Source organism: Buteo buteo, chromosome 15, assembly GCF_964188355.1.
Source record: "Buteo buteo chromosome 15, bButBut1.hap1.1, whole genome shotgun sequence".
In the NCBI taxonomy this organism is placed as follows: Eukaryota; Metazoa; Chordata; class Aves; order Accipitriformes; family Accipitridae; genus Buteo; species Buteo buteo.
Genome location: NC_134185.1, coordinates 3,515,148 through 3,533,932, shown reverse-complemented (window position 1 = coordinate 3,533,932; position 18,785 = coordinate 3,515,148). Strand labels below are relative to the sequence as shown.

At 42.5% G+C, this 18,785-nt stretch overlaps 1 long non-coding RNA gene across 1 annotated transcript; it reads left to right on the top strand.

Moving 5' to 3' along the window:
• Positions 1-135: 135 nt before the first annotated feature.
• Positions 136-17,910, top strand: LOC142039676 (uncharacterized). Its single transcript, XR_012653013.1, has 4 exons — positions 136-182; positions 10,161-10,237; positions 17,420-17,506; positions 17,797-17,910. It is a non-coding gene; the product is annotated as an uncharacterized LOC142039676 (long non-coding RNA).
• Positions 17,911-18,785: the final 875 nt, after the last annotated feature.

Genomic DNA, 18,785 nt, shown 5'->3' with positions numbered 1-18,785 from the left:
AGACTGCAGGAAAAAAAAAAAAAAAAAGAAGTGGCTGAGCAAGCGAAGGTTTTTGGGCTTTTTTTTTTTTTTTTTTTTTTTTACTTGAAACAAAGTCTCAGCGCAGCAGCCCGATGAGCGGCGATGCCAGGCAGGCGACGGTCTGAGAGGAGGAGGACTGAGGCGCTAGCGCCGGTTTGTTGGTGGGTTTTTGTTGTTGTTGTTATTACTAATAGACTTATTCCTCCTTCCTCCCTCCTCCTCCTCCTCCTCCCTCGGGCTCTAATGGCCGGACAGCGGCGTGGGGGGGTGGGTTGTGTGTGTGTGAGTGGGTGCGTGGCGGGGGGGGGGGGGGGGTCCGTCCTCGGCCGCCGCTGTGAGGAAGAAGCGGAGCGAACGGCGGGAGGACGGAGCGAGGCGGGAGCGCGGCTCCGCCGTTGCCGCTCTGGGCGCGCGTATGCCCGTGCGCGGCCCCGCAACGCGTGTGCGCGGCCCGGCCTCCGCGGGGCGGGGGGGAGAAGGGCGCGCGTGTGCGCGCTCCTTCGGCGAGTGGGCGGCCGCCGCCGCTCTCTCCGGCGGGGGAAGGCCGGGCCGGGCCGGGCCGGGCCGTTTGGCGGCCGTTCGGGGCTGCTCGGTACCTTCCAGCGCGTTCCCAGCAAACGTCGTTTTCTGCGGGCGGGAGGGTTTTGGGGGTTTTTTCCCCCCTGGCCTCGCTGTCGGCTGCGCCCCGGCCCGAGAGAAATTGGCGGGAGGGGAGTGAGGGGAAGGGGGGGGAGAAGCCCGCGCTTGCTCTCCGTCCTCTCGCCCGTTCTCCCCTCACACACACACACTTGTCGCAGCCCCAAGAGCTGTCAGGCCGGCACCGCGGCGCAGATATTAACCGATACGGGGCTCCGAGGAGAAACCCTTCCCAACCGCCGCCCGCCTTTGACTGGCGACAACAGCCATTTCCTCAGCGAGGCGGCAGTTTCACGCCGTCTCCGGTCCCCTCACAAGGGAGAAGGCTGTGCCCGGGTGGCTGCGGCGGGGCTGCCCCGGGAACCGGGCGCCGGAGGGCCGCTGTCCCGTCGTGTGTGTCCCCCCAACCCCGGCCCCGGAGGGGGGGTTCCCGCCGTGGGCTCTGCCCGCTGGGCTGCGAGCGGAGTTTGTGAGGCGAGGGCGGCTGAGGTAGCCCCTTAGCGGCGGGTGGGGGCCCGAAAAACGGGGGAGGTTCGCGGAAAGAGCCTGGCCGCAAGGAAGGCAGGCATCCCCCGCTCCCCCACCCGCTTTTTTATTTTAATTTCGGTACAGCTAGCTAGGGTTGGAGCTGCATTTTCCTCCCCCCCCCCCCCGGCTGTGTGTCCCCAGGGGCGGGTTGGGCTGTCCTCTGGCCCTTCCCGCTGGCCTGAGAGATGGGGGCTAGCCGGCGCGACAGCTAGATATCCGGCGTGAAAATTAGGAGATGACATTTTAATAAATACCGCTGTCAGTCACCGGCTCGCATAGACCGGCTGCTGCGGGCTCCCAGCGCTGCCGTTCGGCGAGGAGAAGAAAGCCCGGCCGAGGCGGGGTGGTCCGGCTCCCCGGTCCAGCCCCTCCGCCTCGTCCAAGTTCCCGTGGAACGGGGCTGACCGGGTTTTGAACGCTGCCTCCCTCCCTCCCACCCCGCCGAAACGCGAGTTTCGACTCCTGGACGACGTCCAAACCCGGCTGTCCTTAAAGCAAAGAGTTTTCTTCACACACACACACCCCCCAGCGCCCTAGCCCCTGCAAGGTTTGAATTCCAGTAACGCAGAGCTTTTACGATTACAATTACACGCTGCACAAATTCTGATCAGAGGTATTACTGGTCGCAAACCACTTCTGACCAAAGTAAACAAAAGCACGGTTATAGCTTTTTACTGTATTTTCCATAGGTACAAGCTGTAAACCGCATCCCTGCTAGCTTTTACAAACATAAATACTTTACGCCCCTGTTGTCAAAATAAAACAAAATGTATCTACCCAAACCAAGGAAAATGTGCGAGATGTGCATCATCTACACCCTGCAAATACTGTGCAATGAAAACTGAACCGTTACTGGCTTAGAGATAATCGTATTCCCTCACATTCAGTGACACTCCGTATTATCTGTGGATGATCGTCATGTTGCTTGAAATACTTCAAGGGAAGTTCGGTTCATTGACAGGTCGATATGAGCAGAACAAATCAAAGGTGTGCACACACTGCAGCATTTAAATACCTTTTTCGCCCCCATTGTACTGAATGAAGAACTTGAGGGTAAGCAACAGAAAAAAACATCCTGAACGAACTCTTTCACCTGTTTCCTATGGCATTGGCAAGTTGTAGCTCCTTTAATTGTGAGTGGAAATGAAAATTAATAAATAGACAATGTGTCGCAAACCATTGTCTTTAGCAACCTCCTAGGTATCCCATCCCAGCAATTAACTTCCACTTTTCAGTTTTGTGAAGACATGGCAATGCTGGAGAGGAATCTGGGAGGGAAGACTCCTCGGCCTCTTGTCTACAAACTGGAGGAAGAGATGGAGGTTGCACAAGTCGTACTTGGGTTAACTATGGGAGCTGAGGAACGGAGGGATGGGATGGCAGCACAGAGCACTCTGCAGATTTCTTCTCAAGATTTGTCGCAATTAGACTTGAACAATGCAGGTTTCATTTACTGGAACTAACTAAAATAAGCTATACCATTTTGTAAGTAAGCAAATATCCACGATCCACTTGTGGGTGCCTTTCTAACTGAACTGAGGCCAACTGCAGAAATAATTTGTTTGATAGGTGTCATGCAGCTGCATTTGAGATAACAAAAACCTGGAATTTTGATAGCCTAGACGTGAGAGTCAGGATGTGTTTAAGCCTACAAAATATAAATAAATAGAAATGTAACAATGTATTTGTTTAAACTGGGCATGCAGATCATTTGTGTTCGGAATGGTGCTATTTTGTTTGTACATTTTAGTGCTAAACTACAGTCTACTACAGTAAAGTGAACCTATACACATCATTTGGAAATACCGAGTAGATCCAACCTGTGTGAGTACCTCTGTTAAAACCTAGGAATAAGGTATTAATACAATCCCACACTGTTTCACCTGAGGGCTGTCAGAACTGCATGGCACATGCAGTGCCATCTGTACTACAAAAAAAGTACCAAGGCACCGAAAGAAGTGTTATGTCGCTCAGTACTAGTGTGGTAGGCACAGGCACAACATAGCGAATGCTAAATTTATAGTGCTGCTTTCTAGACTCAATGCAATTGTTTCAGCAAGGTTGGGCTTAGTCCAAACTAGGAAAGAGGGAAGAGAGTAATATTTTTAAGTAATTTCTGTATTAGTGAGAAAAATGAGGCTTACCCAATTTAATATGTTGGATGGAATAAATTAAAGGGTTTGTTTAGTTGCTTCCCCCCCCTTCCAATCTGTAGCAGCACTTCAAGATCTTTGGTATCTTGGTCACAGCAGCTAGATGATTTCAGTCCAGGTTTTAGTGTGCACAGCACAAAATTCAACACAATTGTAACTGGAATTATAATTCACTGACATTTTGGGGGCAAATTTTAAAAGGGGGGCCACAGTTTAAAGCAAGTGGCTTTGGAGAATGGACTGTTCTCTCACTCAATCCCCTGTCACCCTTAGGGGGACTCTTTTCTAGTCAAGGCCACTGTTGCAGCCTGCAGTGTCACTCTGAGCAAATAAAAGACAGTCTATCTCCAACACTGAAGGCACACATTAAAAAAAAAAAAAAGTTTTTCAACAAAGGCTTTCATACTTCATTCTTAATTCTTTATTATTATCATCATCATGTTTGACTACAGAGTTACGGACACTTAGATATGTCACCTTATTGTGCACAATCATGGAAACCGTGGTTATAGAGTCAACTTACACGTGAGAGTCAAGTGGTATTTTTACTGAGCCTCTTAGGTTACGTAGGAGTGGCCCTGGTCTGTTCCCCACATCCAACTTTACTCAGACATGTGAGGCTCTTCAAAATAGACTTTCTAGTCTGCATCACAGATTCTGCTGCAAAACACCAAATTTCTGTAAGAACAGTATTTCCTTGCTAACATTATTTAGTTTGGTCTCAAGCGAAGACATAAAATGGAAGATGCTGGCCATATTGCAGCTATTATAAAAGTAAATAAATACCTAAATATGAAAAGAAGAAAAATCTTTTGTTGCTCTAACAGGTTGAGAGTGAGTATAAATTGGAAATAATTTCATAGACTTGTATATGTTTTCTGGTCCACTATGTTACAAACCATTAAGAAATGTTGCATTTCTCTACTGCATTCAGATTCTAAGTGAATTTCATCAGCATTAATTTCCTCTCAAGAGGAAATACAAATTTAATAAATAATAGGTTATATTCTGCCTTCTCAATTTTAAATATCTTTTGAAAGATTATATGATTATGTTTGAACTTTATTAGAGAAGTGATTTGTATTTTCATAAATAGTTAATTAATAATGCAGCACCAGTAGATGGTGCTCAAGAATATATAGCATAACTGAGGGGTAGGGGTGATTAAAAAGTTCTATTTTAAAATTGAAAAATTTCAGGGAAAGTGTTGGTTTTCTTTTGAGAAGTTGATTTTTCATCAGAAAACAATGTCTCCTTCCAAATTGCAAGCAAACCTTTGGTTGGTTGACAATTTTCAATTTGAAAAGGTCTGTGATTTGCTTGCTTGTTTGTTTGTTTTCATTCTTTGTATGGCTTCTTCAGTGAAGGTTTTTACAAGAACTTTTAAATTCTGCTACTGGCTTTAACTATTTTGATGTTGTTATTCCATCACAGTTATTGGGCTAGAAACAGTGAAATTTGTGCAATGGGTGACACCAGGAGCATGGGCAGAAGGGGTCTGAATCACATCTGAGGCCTGTGCAGCATCCTACCTCAGACAGTGGCCCTTGAACACTCCTGAGGAAGGTGCAGAAAACCTGGAATAGGAATATTTTTGGCAATCTGGCTTCAGAAAATCTCACCTAGTCTCAGGTATTTAGAGATCTATTTAAGTCTCCAAATAAGTTTCAGTGCCCCTGCAATATTTGTTTAGCTAGTTTAACTCCATACATTCTTGTTATCCACATAAGCATCTGGTTCTTTTCAGTCTTCTATTTTTTCTAGCTCAACATTGTCAAATAATGAGTCCCACAGCATAAATGTATACTATGTGAAAACTGATGGGTGTCACTTCTGTTAAATTTGCTGCCTTTTGATTTAATTGTGTCAGCCTGTTCTTGTGTTAAGGCAGGGAGAAATGAGATTCTGGCTTACTTCTAGCAATTATGTTACCTATTTTCCTCATGCCTCTTTTTAATTTCCTTTTTAAGATAATACCAGCTATACCAATCTATTTCCACAAAACCATGCTTTTCAAGGAAATTCTGTCATTCTTGTCACTTTTCTCTTAATCACCCTCTAGTTCTCTGATATCTTTCTAAGATGCAGAAACCAGTATTGCACACAGTAGTTCAGATGAAGCTGCAGCACTGATTTCTAAAACATTGTTTTTCTTTATCATCTCAGTCCTGTTCTTGATTCATTTTAATATCTTGCTTCTTCTGATAGCTGCTACACTGAACAGAGGTCTTCAGTTAGCTGTCTATGCCTCTTCTTTTTATCAGTCTCCTGCGAGAAACTTTGTGAAGGCCTTTAGGAAGTTTAAATAAATGATGTCAGCTGGTTCTCCTTTGACCACTACTGTAGGTTACCGATGTGTTGAAAAGATTCTAACAGATGAGTGAGGCATCATCTTCCTTTGCACAGATCTATCATCTCATGGTCTTCTGAGTGTTTTATTTTCTTATTTTTAATTTGCCAGCTACAGATGTAAGATTTATGAATCTTTGATTCCCTGAATCATCCTAAAGCCTTTTTGTAATATATGTGAGACATTTGCTACTCTCTAACCTTCCCGTACAGGAGTTGTTTTTCAATTAGAGATTGCATAGCTCAACTACCTCTTGTTCAGGATTTTTCGGTCCTGGTGGCTTCCTGCTTTTTAAATGATTGATTTTTTCCAGCACCTCTTCATCTGATAGTACCTCATTTTTATTACCCAAGAGTAGATATTTCCCTAACATCCTCTATTGTGAAGACCGATGCAAATAAATCTTCTATCTTCCTAGCAACGTCCTTCTCTTCCTTAATTGCTGTCTTTATTCTCTGAAGTTCCCAGAAGACATAGTGACTCTTGTAAGCTTCTTGCTTTTGATATATTTAAGGGGTTTCTTTTAATTTGTTTTTATGGTTTTAACTGTTTGATTTTCAGCAGTTACCTTTGCTATCTGGTTTTCCTTCTTACCTCTTTACTATTATAGCTTGCAACCGTTTTCCTCATTTCATCAAAGCTGCCTTTGCAGACTTTGACAATTCCCTGCTTAGCTCAAGTAGCGTCTCAAATCCTTTCATTTCACTCCACTGGTTTGCAACTTACCTTCCTTGTTTATCTCCTCCCCTCCCCCATATGTGCATTTATCAATGAAAATATTCTTGGTTTGGGGAGCAACATGAATGCCAGCCACATCTACGGACGCTGCTGCCTTTAATTCTAATACTAGGGTTGCTTTTTGTGGCTAACATGCATTTTATTGAATGCCTGTGTCCAAAGGTTGGTGTCATGACATTTTTTGTAGAGCTTTTCTCTTGCTAGATGCATTTAACCTCATTATTTTAGGATCACTTTACATATTAGTTTGGATATTCTTAATCCTTGACTTCTTTCTGCTTATTGTGATTGAAGTCTAACGGTATATCTAAACAGTGCTTGAATATGGGTCTACAGCTTATCAAGCTGAGCTGGTTGATTTAAGGCTATCTTATGTCTTCCAAGGTGACAGCCATGTCTCAGAATAATCTTCTCTCAATTATGTGCTGTTTCAAGAAGTAACTTTCTATTGTTCTGAGAAATTATATCTTTAAGCTTTGCCATTTACAGATTTGATTTGTTTCTAATCAGGTTGTCTAAGATCTATGATTATCCAGTTTCATTACATTTTCTTGCTTTTTTTCCTTTTCGATGCCACACACTTAATATCCTAGTCGTGACCTGCATTCTTTGGCACATGTCTTCCTGTGCCCTGGGCGTCCATTCTCAAGTACAGCCCTCCTCACTTAGAGGGTTTTTTTACCCTGGAATTTATTGAATCTTTTACATACAGAGCAAAATTCCTTGCAGGACTGGTTTACTTTGTTATTCTGGGATGGTTTACAACAAAGTTCTTGTATTGGGTTTGCGTGGCAAGGTTTTGGTAGTGGGGGGGCTACAGGCGTGGCTTCTGTGAGAAGCTGCTGGAAGCTTCTTCCCCCATGTCCGACAGAGCCAACGCCAGCCGGCTCCAAGACGGACCCGCCACTGGCCAAGGCCGAGCCCAACAGTGATGGTGGTAGTGCCTCTGGGAGAACAGATTTAAGAAGGGGAAAAAAACCTGCACAGTTGCAGCTGGAGAAGAGAGGAGTGAGATGTTAGAGCCCCAGCCCTGCAGACCCCCAGGTCAGTGCAGAAGGAGGGCAGGAGGTGCTCCAGGTGCCAGAGCAGAGATTCCCCTGCAGCCCGTGGTGATGAAGACCACGGTGAGGCAGGCTGTCCCCCTGCAGCCCAGGGAGGTCCACGGGGGAGCAGATCTCCACCTGCAGCCCGGGGAGAGAGGAGCCCACGCTGGAGCAGGTTTTCTGGCAGGACTTGTGACCCCGCGGGGGACCCACGCTGGAGCAGGCTGTGCCTGAAGGACTGCAGCCTGTGGGAGGGACCCACACTGGAGAAGTTTGTGGAGGACTGTCTGCCATGGGAGGGACCCCACGGTGGAGCAGGGGAAGAGTGAGGAGTCCTGTCCCTGGGGAGGAAGGAGCGGCAGAGACAAGGTGTGATGAACTGACCCCAACCCCCATTTCCCCGTCCCCCTGCGCCGCTGGGGGAGGAGGAGGTGGAGAATTCAGGAGTGAAGCTGTGCCTGGGAAGAAGGGAGGGGTGGGGGGACAGTGTTTCAAGATTTGGTTTTATTTCTCATTATCTGACCCTGATTTAATTAGTAATAAATTAAATTAATTTCCCTAAGTCAAGCCTGTTTTGCCCATGACGGTAATTGGCGAGTGATCTCTCCCTGTCCTTATCTCAACCCACAAGAGCCTTTTGTTATATTTTCTCTCCCCTGTCCAGCTGAGGAGGGGAGTTATAGAGCTGCATTGGTGGGCACCTGGTGTCCAGCCAGGGTCAACCCACCACAGTACTGTAGGGTTTTTATGTATTAAAAGTATTTATACAGAAATTTTCCTATGCTACCACACTGCCATTGTAACAACAACATAAAGCCTTCTATTGGAAAGCCTTCTATTTCACTTATTTTGCTTTGAAGTTGTAATTTCCCCTAAATATTTGCAGTTCTTTATTTTGACCAGATGTCATTCTATGGCATCTTTCCTGAATTTGTGCTTCTTCAGTTGCATTTTTCATGGATACTCAGAAGTATTTGTATTACCAGTAACATTTGTAGATGTTCTTTGGCTCTTGATTATTAGGTGATTTGAATATTTTTTTCTAGTCCTTCAACCTGTGAAATCTATATTTTCAGTACTTTAAATCTTGCATATGTAATGGTTGTCATTTGAAAACAACCTTGTCACTAGTTCATGGTTGCATGTATGCTGGTGGTGAGATCCCAACTAGTTGTACTGTCGTGCGACTGTAAAGCTAGGAAGAACTCATTGCAGTCCCTGTGTGTGGGCTGTATCATAAGCTTTACCAAATTAATTGGAGAATATTTATGCAAAGATCAAAATAAAAACAAGGCCACTGTTTTCATGTTAATTATCTAAATGCACTGAAATCCTCTTTATACTGGGAGGTGGACAAATATTTTAAAAATGCCCTTTCATCTCTGATGTTATTAATCTACTCTAGAATATTGCCTAGTCATTAATCAAATTGAACTATGATAAATACAAAACCCCTGTGTTGTTTTGGCTCACTCTACTAAAAAGAAATTCGGAGTTAATGCTGAATCCATCTTTAATGTCCCTCATTTTGCTTATGTAGTCTGGAGAAGAGCGATTTTATGTACTTTGTGTGTCACTGAGACCACTAATCGCAGAGGGCAGTGTTAAAAGATAGTTTCTTGTGTTGAGTTTTTCCTTGCATCAGTGAAACTGAAGGACTGATAATGCTGTCTAAAGCTTAGGTTTCTGCTGTTAGTTAGAAATTAGTGTTTCAAATGCACAGAATATGCTGTTTGTTCCCTACCAAGTTCAGCTGTGATCTCTATTTTAAAATGTTGGTCAAGTACAGAATCTCGTTTAAATAAGGTCTTAGTGGAAGGCTTGGGTTCAGATTACTTTTCTGAGAGTTTGAAACATGCGGGTTTTCCTTCTCATAACTTGTTAAGCCAGAAAAAAGTATAGCAGCATCTGGTTACGGCTAACAATGGCGTCCTCAATTTTTGTTACTCCTCTTAAACCTCATTCAGGGACACTCAGTCCACAATGTCTGTTCAGCATGAAATACAGAAAGAATTTTCTAAACTAGGAGCAGAATCCAAGTGACTCTTATGTCATATTCCCTTAAGTCTTTGGTTCTAGTCAATGGAATTACAAAGAGTGTGGTGGCACCGTTACTGCCATTACTGCCGATGACAAGTATGGCCTGCCCGTTTCCTTAAAAGAAAGTTTACATGAACCTGGTTTGAGGAGAGGATTCTGAACCGCCTATCCTGAACATCAGGAAGTGGTAGTTTGAAATGAATTTTTGGGAGGTTTCAGGCAGATCCTTTATAGCAATATCCCCAGTTATCTGGGGCTTTAGGTTGCCCCTTGCTAGACATGCTGACTTTCTGAGGCACATAACTCATCCCAAGAGCCTTACTGTAAGGAAAACCTTTGTCCTAGCTCAGACTTCCAAATTCCGTGCTAAGGAATGGGAATTGAAGTCTCACCATAGTCCTCCTCTGCATGCTTCTCTGATTCAAATGCATACACTTTTATAAAAATAAATTAACATGCTGTGTGTTTAAGGACAGTATTTTCTCAAATACCCAGTATTTCCATGGAAAGGCCATTCAACAATTAGCTGAGTCAGCCAGGAGACTTCAGCCTGGGAGGAAAAAAAGGACAGGTTATGAGACTATGGTACTACAGACTCATGAGTGGCAAGGAAAGACTGGATAGGGATTGATTATTCACTGTCTTTTCTAGCAAAAGGAACAGCAGGCATCAAATGAAGCTGGAAGAAGTCATGCTCAAAACAGAAGAGGTGATTCTTCGTGCAGCAGGTAATTGATCTTTGAAACTCTTTGCCAGAGGATGTTGTAGATAATTAAAAGTTTTCGTAGACTCAGGGAGAGACTGGACAAGCATATGAAAGAGAAAACCAATGATGGCGGTGGTGAGGGGCTTTGTCAATAAGTGTGCAAAATCACTTCAGGAATTTCCCTGAGCTGAAAATAATTGGAGGTTGGGAACATATTAGGGGAGAATCTTGCCCTGTTCTTACTCCTCCTTCAGCTTTTACTTACAGTCACTTCTGAAGCAGAATGCAGGGCTGGATAAACCTTTAGTTTGGTCTAGTGTGACCATTTTCATCTTCACTCTTTTTGGACATTTTAATACTGAAAAACTGAGAGGTAGACTTTCAGAGGTGCAGATCATGGAATCAGTTGGAATTTAGAGTCACGCGCTGGACATCAATGCCCAGAATGTCAAGACATCAGTATTTCAGTTTGAAAACATTGGCTGAGTGCCTGTAATTGCCTAAAGTGAGTGCTCACATTTATAAATTTAAGGATATAGTCAAGATTCAGATCAAGTTGACATCCAGGAAGGAAATTCTTAAGGTCTATTTTCTCTATCTGAACTCCACTGGTTTTGTAAATGTAATGATGAAATGTGAACACAACATACACTTAGCATCAGCTGCATTTCCCCCAATGTTTTAGAAAAGGAAGGAGCTATGTCCTTTCCTAAAATTGTCTAGTATCTAAAATTTGATTGAATGTGGCAGGGGTTATCTTCAGCTAAAGGAATGTTTTCAAATTGGGAATAAATGTATATAGGTCAGAGTGACATATTTTATGATTTTGGAAGAAGATACTTGGAAGACATCACTTCCTTGGCTGCATGGTGGACACCCGGAGTAAATTGTTTCATTGAAACAATTTGTTCATAAGTGTATGTATATGTCATATACACTTTTGACATCATATTATAAAAATTACAAACATACCTGAAAAAGAGAAAACATCACGCACTAATAGCCGAAGGCATGAATGTCAAATGCTGCTTACTGAAATGGAAAGGACTTCTCAGATGACTGTCCGTACGTGGTTCATAGTCCACAGTTCTACAAGGAGGTGCTGTGAAGCTCAACCACTTGGTGAAAACAGATGTGAACGTATCATTCAAAGTTTAAGAAATGCAGCTTTTTGGATGTGTTGAAGTATGTGTTTCAGGTCATTGTATTAGTCTCCTGAAATACTCTTGGCATGGAATTTTTGAGAAATAGCTGAATTTACTTCATATTCTTAAGAAACGTAAAACCTGAGTCAGAGAGGTGTATCTTGGCAGTAACTCAGCTCATATCAATGGCCTTATACCAGTGTAAAATGTACGTGAGAATAGAATCATGCTCTTGATATGTACTGTGTGCTCAAACTGAAGAGTGAGAGGAGGGGAACACATTTATATTACCAAAGGGCAGAATACCCTGTGAAAATGTGGGGTATTACTGTAAAGAGCTGCGGGTGGCTGTCATCATTCTGAGAGACACGTTCTGACTACACTATCCAAAATATGAGAGAGTGCAATAGAGTTCCCAAATTGTCAGGCACAAGAAAAAGAGTATTAGCAGGGTGGGGTTTTTGTTGTTGTTTTGGGGTTTTTTTGAAGATGAAAAACTATGTTTGGGTGGGTGAGAGGAATGTAATTACAGAGATGCACTAGTTTATATAGCTATCTACCACTGGATCAAAAATGGGCAAGAAATAAAGGGAATTAACCCCAACACAGTATATAGCAGTTACACTGAATGTATTGTATCTACTGCTAAGAGCCATAGGGTTTTCTCTTTCTTAAATTCTGGCAATGTTCCTGGTCTTCTCCTGCCAAAATGGCTAGTTGCACTGAATTCTTTTTTCCCCTCTATTTCTCTGTCTCTCCCTCTCCTTTTCCTTCCTTCCTTCCTTCCTTCTGATATGTACAGTTGAATCTGTTATTTCACTGTTGTTAATCAGTGAATCCTAGACCTTTTATTGAAGTGATATAACTAAAAATTACTGGTGGATGATTTATCGGTATTGTGAAAACTCCCGTTCTCTATGAACATTGCTGACTTATTACAGTAAATTTAAGTAGTGTCACTGAAGTCAGCAGATCTGTGCTGAATTAATCAGTATGGAATCTAGCCCTAAGAGTCATAAATGATAAAGTCGTTTGTGTGCTTGCAACAGATCCTGAATGGATGGCTCACTATAGGTTCCTTCAGACTGGCCTAACTTCACATTTCATTTACTTTAGAGGGTGTCACCTTCACACAGAGTGACTCAGCTTTAAAGTTTATTTGGTCTTAGTCTCTGTGACATGATGGCTAATCGGGGTAAAATTTAATATTAGATTCCACAAGGAATTTTGAGTTTCCAGTGTATAGATATCAGAATGATTATCTGATCTCCCATCAGTTTAGCATAATCTGGGATATTTCAGTTGTACCTGTACCAGAACTTGGCTTCTTTCACTGGCAACTGCACCTTTTTTCTTGATTTAGCTGCCTGCATGCACACGTACAAACATACACAATTTCCTAATATAGGTGTGTCTACAAGGAGAGTATAAGATGTTTGAATCTGCCTGAAAATTTTTTAGCTCTTACAAGTTCATATTTTAGCATGTACACCATGAATCCATGGGTGTTTGTGCCTATTGCAGTAAACATTCATATATATATGAACACATATAGTACCTGTAACCTGATGCATAAGTACATGTAGGCAAGGAAGAGCATTAACTGAATGCTTACTTTCTGTGTCAGGAAGAACTTGGGTTATGAATATCTGTATCTCATGAGAACATGAGATCAGAAACTATACACTGATATCAAAAGCAGGAGACCCATACATGTGTTTAGCTCATCCATTTAAAAAAAAAGTATTTATAATGTTATTCTTCATAAACTTTTTTTTTGTTTATTAGTATTAGATTTTTGCCTGTGCTTTATTTTTTGTGTACCATACAAGGCTTTTAAAAGTAAGTAGGTCACCATGCGAGAAGGAAGCCGTAAAATGTAAATAGTTTCAAACACTTACCTCGTGCTGTATGTTCAGAAATGACACAGGACTGAAAAAAAATCAGTAGCCTGTTTTCAGTAAAATGCTAGGATATGATCATATTTCTATTTTATACCCATTTTAAGCATGTGAGAGAAAGAGACTGAGAAATATTTCACGACGACACTACTAAAATATGATATTCAAATATACTGACAAGAATCTATTCTAATCTCATCTCTTTCTTTTATATGCCTCTGCTGGCTTCTTCTCTCTTAGTATATTTAATACAATCCTTTCATCCCATTTACAGAGCCTTGCCTAATCTTTTTTCTTACATATTTCTTGCACCCATTTTTCTCTCTCAACCATGCATTTCCGTTGCTCAGTATTTCTTCTCATGCTTCTCTTGCTCCTGTGTTACTGCCTTCTCATAAGCATCTGTACTATCAGAATATTTTCCATATTCTAATTTTACACTCTATTAATTGCTGTTTGAATTCTATCCCCACAGTATTGTTTCAGCTATGTGGAAATACAGATAAGAAATGAAGGATATTGTTTATTTAAACAGCAACTTTCTTAACTTACCTGAAAACATCAGACAGTGAAGAGCAAGGTTCCTTCTTTGACTGTTCCTACAAGAGGTGTTTCTCAGTCCCCTTCTCCCTACCATTCCTCAGAAAACTGGCCTAGCAATGGGATGTGCGTTGGAATTAATCTATCCAATTTTGGACAGATTGCTAAAATGTAGACAGATGGAAGATGTCTTAAATGTAAATGTCTATATCTGGGCTGCTTAGTCTCCTGGTATGGTCAACAAATAGAAACAGGTGCTTCTATAATATTTTTTCATTTAATCTTGCTCTAGATCTCTGAAATAATTTAAATTATTCACGTGCTGATAGTTGCCCTTTTCCCTGTTCAGATGTAAATGTCTGAAGTTACATGAGATGAACCTTATTTCTGCTGTCTCCTATAGTAGGCAGTGGGCTGCTAGAGGTAATGCTCTGTTTGACTCCCCAGTTTCTTTGGGCATCCCCTTCCCTAAGCCTGTTTCTGTCTCTACTTTGAATGGAAGTCAGACCTTTTACAAAATTTCTCTGCTGGAGACCTGCCATTTGTAACGAGACATATTTAAGCTGTGCCTTTGAACCTGTCCAGGAGGGCCTCTGACCTGCTACGGGATCCAGTCCTGTCAGTCTGACAGAGAGAAAAAACCCTCCCAAGTCCTAGTAAGCAATCAGAAAAATGTTCACATCCATCTCCATATCTCATCCTTTTACCAGCATAGTTTCCCTCGCCTTGTTTCCACCTTCTCTTTCTGCTCTGCATCTCCTGGTGTCTCCCGTGGCCCCACACCACGTGCCCTCCTGCAAGCTGCTTGCTGTCCGAGCGTCCAAGGGCAGACGGATGCAGGCACGGGGATCCATGCAGGCTTCGTGCCTGGCAGAAACCCAGGGGGGTGCTGAGGCTCGGGCAGCATCTGTGCAGTGCTTGCAGCCTCGCTCCTCCAGCAAAGCGATGGTACGTGGCTGAAAACCACCACCCGGTCCCAGTAAGTAGCTGGTAGCAGCCACAGGCTTGGCACGGTATAGGCAAGCCCAGCCCGTGCTCTGGGGTCTTCCACGCCTAGATACAATCTGCCACTTCAGCCCTGCCCATAAATTATCAAAAATCCTAAGTATGGATGACTGACCTGCTTGGGAAGAGGAGTTGTTATGATTTAAGGTGAGCCTTTACAAACATTCCTGAATTCAGGAGGTACGTGGCATACCTCAAGTCAGGAAACCACATACCAGCTCATGCGAAGCCTTCGGATACCTACCCTCCCACCTGTTGCTGTAGAAGGACTTGCAGGAGTCAATGTCTTTTTTTTCCCTCCTGGTCCAGAGAAAGCCTTGATGATATTCTGGATTCACTCTCTTCTCTCTGCTTGTCTTCATTAATGCAGTGTTCTTCTGCCTTTCTCTCCTTTCCTGAGTTGCTGTCTTCCAACATGTCTTGACAAGTTTCTTTTAAGCTATGAACCCTTTGGGGCCAGGGACATGTCTTGTTAAAATTTAAGAAGTGCTGTAGAGGTGATTTTTACCATGCTAGAATAAAATTTAAAAATATTCATGAGATAAAATAAAACTGTGAACTCACATACATGGCCATAGTTGGAACTGCCCAGTTGAGAGAACAGACTGATACTTGCAGAATAAGCTGCACTGGCTCAAAGGTCTGGCCCGCTAACTACACATTTTATAATTAGTAATAATCTTCACACTTTAAATGTAACTGATAGAAAGGAGAAACTTCACCATAAATTCATTTTTTGGTAGTTTAAAAGGTTTGGTTTGTGATGCAGTGATGAATACTGGTCTAAATGGTTTATTGATTAATTAACTCTTTATGATTCTGAATTTGCACATTTTTCTTCAATCTGATCTTTATTATGCAAAACTCTTTTGAGCAATTAACTTTAATAGAGTAACTGCTATTAGGCACTTAGAAATAAGGATGTGGGTGGCATGTCTTGTGAGGTACCAACTGGCATTAATTATGAGGCTGAACTTTTGCACTAAAGTCCTACTACCTCTGTGGTTTTAATATAGAAGCCATGTCTCTTATGAAAACATATTTTTTTAAATGTTCATATATATTTTTTCTTCCTGTTGTATTTTTGGACACAGGATGTTACTTAGAAAACTTTAAAATTCTACTTGGTGCAAAGAAAGGTGAATAGAGGGAAGAAATCTCAACCTTTTTTATAGGCTCAAAATGAAAATAATTTTAAAGCTCGGTTATGAATCACATGCATTCATTTACAATAAAATTGCTAGTACTTCTATTATTAAACCATTTAATAAAGTAGATGAGGGATAAGGCACTCATGCATTTTGTTGCTTTTAAAGAATGTCATAGCATGCTCCAGTACACTTCAGGTCAATTTTTCATGAGGTATTTATTTTTGCCAGACTACATTTTAATAGACTCACTTTGTCATATTAAAGAAAAGCATTTTTCCCATGTTTATCTTGACTTATTTTTTTATAAGTTAAAACAGTTGCTCCCTTGCTTTCTTTTCCAGCTGGTTGGTAGTAAGGTAAACATAAATGTAAAATCTGAGAGTTTGGAATAAAGAGGTGACTGTAGAACATGTACTATTTCTGTATGTTTCCAGGCAAATCAGATGGAGGATTAAGTGAAGAGGGAAAGGGACACGATTGCCTGGAATAGGAAGGGAAAAGGAGTAGTTCAAAAATGTTTCACCTAAGTAGGGGTGTCAGAGTTTTTTGGTTGGTTTTTTTTTTTTTTCCAAAAGCATTTTGCAGTTGAGAAGAGAACATTGCACATTCAGCCCATGCCACAAAATTAGCAGGTATTGTACTTCACTGATTCATTTGACAGTTGCTGCTTGCCTAAGCCATAGCAGTGGACAAATAAATTGATGACCATTGGATTCATGGAGTTCCTGTACTGAAAGACGTACAAGACAAAACGGCACAGGTGTCTTTAGTCAGAAACAAAAGTGAAGGAAAGTGTTCTGGTGTATTTTCCGGTAACAGTTTATAAAGCACCAATGAAGACACAAATATTTTTAAAGAATTGAGTATGCTAATGTACAATTAAAGTATCTGGAAAGCACTGGATTAGCATTCTTGGCAATTACTTAATATCCAGGCATTCCACCCTACCCTGATCACACCAAACAATGTTTGACTCCTTAAGTGTTCTCTGCAGCTGCAGATGCCTGGTCTTATTGCAGTGTTCCTCTCTTTAGCTCTTTCAAATGCAGTGTGAAAAATATGAGTGTAGGGCCTATGTACACCGAAAAGAGGACCTTGTGGAAAACCGTACAACAGCAGGACTGTGGCTGCTGGCCACTGTATACTCTAGGACCCACCTCTTTCCCTTCCCACTTAACAAATCAACCAGACCATCTTCCAGGATCCTGTTCCTTTTCCATCCTGAATATTTCCATTGGTTATGTTTCTAGAGCAGGGAGGGGAGAAAAAGAAATATTCTTGGCTTTGCCTCAGCTCTATGTGTCTTCCAAGAAAGATGACTAAGGAATGGGAATCGACAAGAATTGTCTTTGGACGCATGTCACATCTACAACCACCTGTATTCACAAAGTCAGTAGGTAACTGAGATGGCTGTGGATTGCATTCTGCCTCGGGTACACATCTGAGATACACGCTTTTGCAGATTTGTCCTGGACCTATGTTAAAGTGAACTCCTGAGAGGCCCAGTCCTGCGATGGATGAGGAGCTAAGCCACAGGACACGCCGTGAGGTGAGAACCGGGAATGCAGGAAAAGAACTTTAAGCAGAAGGGAAGGGCTTCTTTTGTTTGTTTGTCTTTCCTGAAAGAAAGGCTGCCCTGTGGAGTTTTCTCAATGATTAGTTGTGTAAAACCTGAGTGTACAAATCTTGTCTTGATTTGCAGCATTACCTGGAGGAGCAGATTGGGTTATGATGTTCTTTGGTCGATTCTCTGTAAGCTTAGAGCCATAAACTATTGCTACAAATAAATTCAAGGCACTGCTAGAAACCTGTCCCTTGACGATGTTGGCTTTCTTCCAGCCTTCATCTTCCCCGCTGAGTCAGCAGTCGGTGCTCCCTTCAGAGCTGAGGCTGGGTGAGTCAACAGAGTCCTCTGCATGATGCCTTGAGTAGCTGCTGCGAAGAACCACCGGAGGACCCTGAGGAGCTGGACACTGGGTCCAGGTAGCTCTCTGTCTGTCAGTTCAGGGCTGTTCTTTGGCCACGAGCTCCATGAGTGAAAACAGCAGAGGTATTTTATCCTGTAATATATTTCAAATTTCATGAGAAATAAAATGTACCAGTACTATCTCCTAAACTGACACCATGAAGGAATGCCTTAATTCCCGTCTTTTGCTTCCTGCATATCTAGAAACACATGCGCACACACGCTTCGTTCACACCCCACCAAAGAGGACTTTTTTCCTCATCACTCTTTCTTCGGCAGGGTCTGTGCTGTGTCTCTGGGTGTTTGTAGATGGAGCAGCTTCCTGGTCATGATCCGGAGGACAGAATGAAGGGAACCACAGGACGTACTGGTGTGTCCTAGTCATGTAAGGGTGGAGAGTGGAGGCTGGGCTGCTCCAGAGTTCAGGTGAGATGAATCTGCAGTCTGTAGATATGAGCGTATCTTCAGTTTCAGACATCACCACCAACAGGCCTTTGGAAGGCAGTGGGAAAGGGCAGGCAAAAGTCACTAGCCCAGGGTTCGTTCTTTGTTGCCAAATTGCTTCAAAGGTGCCGGTACAAAATTAAATAGTGCCTCCCATGCAGTGATACAGGGTAGATCAGTCAGATGTATCCCAGAAGAGGTTTTGCAGGCACGCTGTGAGAGCGTGTGGGAGAGGTATCATGTCTGAAGTCTCCTTGTTGTGCTCTGTGGTTGTGCCTGGGGTCTGCTGGCGTGAGCATGAAGGCCTGAAGAGAATGAACACAGCTTATGGGACTGATTTTTGGAAGTGTCTTAAAGCATGCTATAGACATAGTCACAGACAACCTGGGTGATGTACTATTCTGTATAAAAAACTCTA